Source organism: Aegilops tauschii, chromosome 1, assembly GCF_002575655.3.
Source record: "Aegilops tauschii subsp. strangulata cultivar AL8/78 chromosome 1, Aet v6.0, whole genome shotgun sequence".
Taxonomy (NCBI): domain Eukaryota; kingdom Viridiplantae; phylum Streptophyta; class Magnoliopsida; order Poales; family Poaceae; genus Aegilops; species Aegilops tauschii.
In genome coordinates this window covers 199,610,760-199,617,865 of record NC_053035.3, presented here as the reverse complement: position 1 = coordinate 199,617,865, position 7,106 = coordinate 199,610,760, and the positions used below count along the sequence as shown (strand labels likewise).

The following is a 7,106-nucleotide window of genomic DNA, read 5'->3' as shown; positions in this document are numbered from 1 at the left end:
ATGACAAAATAAGTTCGCGCTTCCACGTTTCAGATTGAAATATCTGGCGGCCCCAAGCAAAATCTCCCTTCTCCACCGTCCCCTTCCGTGCCCAGATTGCTCAAATCCCTAATTCGCCGCCAACCCAAGCAAAGTTCGAATCGCCCCTCGTCTCATCTCTTTCCCCACCTCTGTGCCGGACGAAAATGACGAAGACGACAGTCGCGCTTCACCACCGCACCGGAGCTACCTCATCTACGCCCTCGTCCACCGCACTGGGTGGTCCACTGACAACATCGGCCGCCGCAACCGACGTGCCTCACAGACCCCGACTTCCACCGCATCAGCTGCGCTTCACCGACGCCGTCTCCCACCTCACCGGGGCTACTTCACCAAGCACATCGTCGCACCTCCGCCCCCCGAGGCCGTTGGGGCTTAAACCAATGGTCTCGTCCACCGCATCGTAGTGCTCTGCTGCCACACAAGATCTGCATCCGTGCACGGCCAGCCAACGCCAGCGCATCACCCTCAACGGCTCTGAAGTGACCCGCACTCTAGCTAGGCGAGCATGCCCAAACGCCGGCCCGAGCTAGGTATCCACACATCACTCCCTTGTGCACTGTTCCGACGATGTTTGGCTATCCTTTCACTACTCTCTTAGCTTACACGCCTGTGCAACTCTGACTTTAACTCTTATTTCTTCTGGAGATATCATCTGAAACAAGCAAAACCATTTTTTAGCGACGCATGACGGTGCTACGGGATCTGGTACACATCCTGCACACCCGTATAACCTTGTGAGTATCCGTCCTCCGGTACAACAGCAAGGCCGATTCCTCTTATTTGATCAACCATTCGCCGTGTAAAAAATGCAGAGGGGGGTGCAAGGAGCACAAGGCCTGCACATCCAAGCAAGTGGTAACATGGACATGTACATGGAACATCCCAAGCACAAGCAGAGCTGCAGTGAGCCTGTACAACGAGCTAGCGTAAGTCCCTGCATTTCATTTAATTCGTACTGTCATGTGTGTATGATTTGTGTGAAGTGGCGGATCCACGAATTCAAGTTACCGGGGCGAACATTTAACTTAAAAAATACGAAGGCACTTGCACTCCAGAAATCAACATAACTTGAGAAATGTGAAGCTACATGCACTTCAAAAACCAGCTAATGATCCAAAGTAGTTTAGATTATAAAACACTAAATGATGTAAGCACCAAAAAACACAAAATGCAACATGGTGTACAAGGACTACTAACATGGTCTGTACCTGCTTGAATTTTTCGTTCTCTGGCTGAAAATATCAAAGTGTAATTGCACCTATAACCAGTGCGCAAACTGCATATCAATATATCTATCCTGCACAAGTTTGCCAATAGTTTCAAACAACAGATTGGAAAAGTATTTATGCTACGTTGTCATGATACGGGGACTTTCTGGTAGATGGCCTCGACGTTTCCTCAAGCCATGAAAATGTACTATAATTTGCTTGTCATCAATGCCTGCAAATCTCTATGTCTCTCTCAACATAGCAGATCATCATTAGACAATAAATTCTTCAATGGGAGCTTGCAAAATGCTTGCATTAGATCCCTCATTAGACGCTATATGTTCATCACCAAGAGCATGTAAAATGTTTGCATCAAATTCTTCATTAGCAGTCTGTTCATTAGACACTTTAGGCTCAAGAACAACATGACCTTGTATGTTTGCACCGGAAACTTGATTAGATACATTAGATTCAGTCAGTTCAGTATTGATTGGGGGAGTTGTAAAAGAAGCAAAAAATGGTTTCATTTTCTCATAGATTCCCTACATACAAGCATTTTTACGACACCGTCAGGTTTAACTATTGCCAGAAATTGAACAGTTGAATTAGATATAATCAGGGATGTGATGTACCTGCTCGTTGCGCATGCTGCTCTTGCAAGCTGCGACTGTCCGTTTGTGCAAGCTCGATGCCATGCCCGTGCTGCTGCCGCTGCCTCCCACGCAGGCTACACCCAGGGTTGGATCTTCATCTTCTTGTCCTTCCATTCGCTTGAAGCCCGGCGACCACCCTCCAACAAGGGCGCGAGGAAGTGCTGTGTCGGTCTGTCCAACGACGGCTAGGTTAGGCGCGAACCAGACTGGAGGCTGGAGCGAACGAATTGGGATTTTTCCTGTTGTCGATCGATATGGGAGGTGCTCGTTTGGGCCGCGAGCTTGCTATAGGGCCTGCCTTGCACTTACGTTATTGGCCCATCCAAATTGAAACTTTTTTCTTCATTTTTTACATTGCCTGCTCATGCGTTGGGACGAACAAAACTAGCCTGGGCCAACCTGGATGACTCAAACTAGGTGCACACTTTCCAGCCACCCGAGGCGGCCGCCCATACCAGCCCCTATGGTGGCGTCGCCCCTTTTTGCATGTATGATTGGGGTAGTGAAAAATATTCCAGTGGCGCTTTTGATTTACCCACAGAATGGTTGAATTGCTTGTTTCTATGAACTGAGTTCGCCAATAATGTGAATGATGCCAGTCTTTTCATTCTATTGTAGATTTCTAAGATCTTGATATGTCAAATGTAATCGCATGAAATGTACAGTAAAAGTCAGTGTGATGTGTGTGGCTACAACTAGTCTGACTACATTTCCTCATATAACATATCAAGGACGCACGATCTTACCAGATTAACCATTCGACTTACCAATGCAGTGTGGGAAGAAAGAAGTATTGCGACTACGTATCCAAGCAATTGATGCCATGGACTCCTTCATAGAACCTTGTAAGCGAAAAAGAAGTTGCAGTGTGCCTGTACAAAGAGCTAGCATAAGTTCAGTTACCTGCTTCTCGGAATTTTAGTTAGCCATTTATTGCAAAATTGTTCAATTACGTTGCTTGGCTTAATTTAGTTTGCTACTGATTACATAATGCCATAGCCTGTTAATCCTATTATAGACTGCACCTATCTATGTGTTTGATACTTACTGTTAAGAATTACCTATTTGCGTGAACTTAAATAACTACTTAAGCACGTAGATAGTTGGTCATATGTACTTCTAGGGTGCAGCAGAATTCACGTGTAATTTACGTTCTGATACCCTGTTTGTTTAAATGGTTTGTTGTTATCACTTGTTGCACTAGTAATGTTTGCATGTTCATAGATAGACAACTGTCAGGTTTATATGAGGGACACCGTCTTTTTAACTTATATATGTGTTGGAATCATTTTGCTTACATCAAAGAAATTTACAGATGTCTGTGTTGCTGGTAAATGGTACCGACTTGTTACTTTAATACGTTGCCAAGAACTTGTTAGTTTTACTAGTTCATGTGTAATTAAATACGTTGCCAAAACTGATTAGTTTTACTAGTTTGATGTTAGTTTCTTATGGCTCTTGCAAAACTTTATTTATTGATTGCTAACATTCAAGTTTGCAGGATCCAACTGAAACTCCGTTGGCACAATAGGTATGTTTTCAGAAACTTCCTTGTTTACCTGGTTTGCAATTGTAACTTGTTGTTGTAATCATCTTACCAACTTCAAGTTTTCAGGATCCAATTGGAAGTCCAATTGCACAACAGGTACATTTTCAAAAATATATTTGTGTAACAGGTTTGCTGTTGTAACTTGTTGCTCTAATCAAGTTACTGATTACTCAACTTTTCAGGATCCAAGAGAAACTCCAATGCCACAACAGGTTCCTTTTGCAAAACTTGTTTGTTTAACTGCTTTGCTGCTGCAACCGGTTGCTCTAATCACGTTACTGGCTACTCAACTTTTCAGGATCCGAGAGAAACTCCAATGCAACAACAGGTACCATTTGCAAAACTTGTTTGTTTAAATGCTTTGCTGCTGCAACAACCGGTTACAATGATGTTAATAACTACTTTTGAGCATCCAATTGAAACTCTTTAATTCCTTGTTTGTTTAACTGGTTCGCTGTTATAACTCCCAGTTGAGATGTTTTGCTAACTTCAACTTTTCGGAATCCAATCGGAACTTTAATGGCGAAACAGGTTAGCCCAAGATCAAAGAGCGAGGTCCCCATGGACGTTGTATCATCCCACAGCAGTGGCACCGGCCCAATCATGCATCATGAATTGCCAACTGCTGATGCTCTAGAGGCTAAACTAGTGGTAGAAAGAGATTCTGCTTCTGCACTTAGAGATGAAGTTGACATGTTGAGGAAGCAAACAACACAATGACAAGAAGTACTCAAGACAACCATCAAATATTTGGTGGATTTCAAAACGAAGCAAGCTGAGACTGACCGCATTGTTAAGGTCCTGAAGGAAAAAGGAAATTAAATTCCCACTTGGTAAATCATAGGTGAAATGTTCTTTCCATCGTTGAATAACCTTTGTGTTGTTTGTTCATGTAATCGATCAAACCATTTGTTTTAGAGATCATGTAATAATTTTTTTTTGGTTTGTAATTTTATTTGAGCACAAGTCTGTATTAATTGATAAGACTCGGAGACATTTCATTTTGATTGTTGTGCCAGACCTACAAATATGCCAATCGGGCTGAATGTGCATTCAGCAATAATAGTAGTATAGATGGACCATAAGTGGCATGCATCAGAAAGGACCAAGATGTTGTACTAGCTTCGCTAAAAAAAGGATGCTCTTCTAGCAAAAAAAATACAGCGGCCTGGCTTATGTATGTTAGTTGATATTATTGATCCATATCTATAAGTGTTTATATGTCTGTTAGTTTTGTACATTCTTGGTTGATTGACGCGTATTTGAATCTTAATACATCGCTTGTGTACATATCTAAATGGGAGTACACATTATGCTACGTGTGACATTTGAGTTGGACATAAAGTGTTCCAAATATTTGAATTCACCTTAAACTGGATTCTAGCTTCTGAATTCGAGTATCAACATTTGTAAATCCTATTCATATATGACAGTGGAATACATCTTTGTCGTGCTTTTGAAGATATATAAAAACACATAGAATGATTTATAAAGATTCGTATAGGAATACAAAATGGATTCGAATTTAGTTGCCAGGGTAAACGTGGATGCTTATTGTCCCAAAATTCGAAAGAAGTGGCAAAATGTCCACTCCCACGTCGGCTGCCCGAAGCCAAGTGTTTGGGAGATGGAAATTACTGTCTACCCCTTACACGGACAATCCATCGGCCCGATTTCCACTGCTCTCAATAGGGGTAGGTTAGTAACTTCAATTAGACGTGACACGACTGCCTCTGAGCCCATTCCGACATGGTGGGCGCCAAAAACATGGGTGGCAAAACACATTTCATTCAAGCTCGTCCGAAAGACCTCTATTTCTCCCTCCATTTCCCCATTCATACATGGTGGGCGGCAAAACAAACTCGACTCGGCCGAAATCGATGTAGGCAAATATTTTCAATAGGGGCAAGTTTGTAACTTCACTCAGACATGACACAACCGCCCTACCTGTCAGCCCTGTTCATACAACGTGGGCGCCAGCCATGGGCGCCAAAACACCCTCTCCTCGCTAGAAATCACTCTGGGCAAATATTGGCGAGATGCGAGATTACCGTCCTATCCCCAACCGACGGGACGTCCAAGTTTTAAATGGGGGCTAAGTTCATAACTTTCCCATATTTCACACAAGTGCGTCCCAAAAACATGGTTCCCCGTACCTCTCCGTCCATTTTCCCATTCATACACCGTCCGCGCTAGAACACCATCCCACACCAGCCTCCTCCGTCCGCCACCCCATCCATCGCCGTCGTCCTCCACCCCATCCATCGCCACCGTCCTCCACCATGCCGGAGCGCCTACCAAGACCGCGTCATCCACTGGTAGAGATGGACGTTTCTCATGCACGGCGATGGACCAAGAGCCTTGCATCGCGTCCTCTTGCTTCATCGGCGCCATCGTCCTCTGTCGGGGCCACTCACACGACCTTCTCTTCCACCGCAACGGGACTTATCCTCTGATGCACCCGTCTACCGTCGCAGATCTGCTTCAACGCCACCGACAGCCATCGCACCCCCGATGCCTACATGGCGCCGCAAGAGAGGTGGTACTTCATATCTCCTCAACTTTTTGATCTCAACCAGAAAATAGATCGTAACTTGGTCATTGTACTTTCCTTTCAACTCTTAGAATTTAGTTCTTAGTTCGAAGCAAACAATGGATGCTAAATAGCATTTCTCCGGTTTGCAGCTTTAAATCTGCCATGGCACAGTCATAATAGGGTTTAATTGATCATGCTTAGGGTTTAATTGATCATGTTGGTTCCGTGGTGGTTTCTTTAATAGAGGTCAGGAGCCCAGGTTGGGAAACCCTCTTTTGCTAAAAAAAATGCTAGCAGAAGAACACTTGGGTGTGTATCTCTACGGGGTGCCCACGGTGGGCCGCGGCCCACCCTGGGATTTTGGGTCGGCCCAGGCCCCGATTCCCCTCTGTTCTGCTGCGCGCTTCCGATCTCTACTCGCCCCCAGCTGCCTGCCTCGCCGGCGACTTGCCGTCCCCAGACGGCATGACTCTAGGAGGAGACGCCGGACTAACAAGAGGTCAGGAGCCGTTCTCCCAACAGCGTCACCGCTTCTCGGGCACGCCGCCGTGCCTAGCTTCCCGGTCCGTTCAGGGCTCAGGCATGCAAGACCCACTTAGCCAACCCGGTTTATCCTGAGATACATCCTCAACACTCAGCAACCACTCCTCATCACCCATTTTCTAATTGATTCATTATTCATTAGGCAGGACTGTCATTAGGGTTTGTTGTGTGCTGAGTGCTACTTACACTTAATGGTTCAGATGTACTCCCTCCGTTCCAAAATAAATGACCCAACTTTGTACTAACTTTGTACTAAAGTTAGTACAAAGTTGGGTCATCTATTTTGGAACGGAGGGAGTATTTCAGTAATCTTTAGTACCTGTAAAGTTCCCAGGGTTTCAAAATTCCGGCCCTAGGAACAGACACTAGTCATTTTGGATTGTTGGTCGTAGTGACATTGACCCAGATTACTACTGCAGGCCAGGTTTGTTGACAATTTTACTTGTCTTTCTTACTCATTCGATATGATATCCAATTATTCACGTCGATTAGTTGCAAACAATAAGTGCTAGACAAACTTCTTGATTCAGATTTTGGACGGTCTCTTACTCCAGTTACAATTCTACATACTTGTC

The 7,106-nt window shown here is 44.5% G+C and overlaps 1 long non-coding RNA gene across 1 annotated transcript; it reads left to right on the top strand.

Moving 5' to 3' along the window:
* The first annotated feature begins 2,697 nt into the window (after positions 1 to 2,697).
* On the top strand, positions 2,698 to 5,022 carry LOC141039318 (uncharacterized). Its single transcript, XR_012200246.1, has 5 exons — positions 2,698 to 3,434; positions 3,519 to 3,548; positions 3,635 to 3,664; positions 3,751 to 3,780; positions 3,984 to 5,022. It is a non-coding gene; the product is annotated as an uncharacterized lncRNA (long non-coding RNA).
* Positions 5,023 to 7,106: the final 2,084 nt, after the last annotated feature.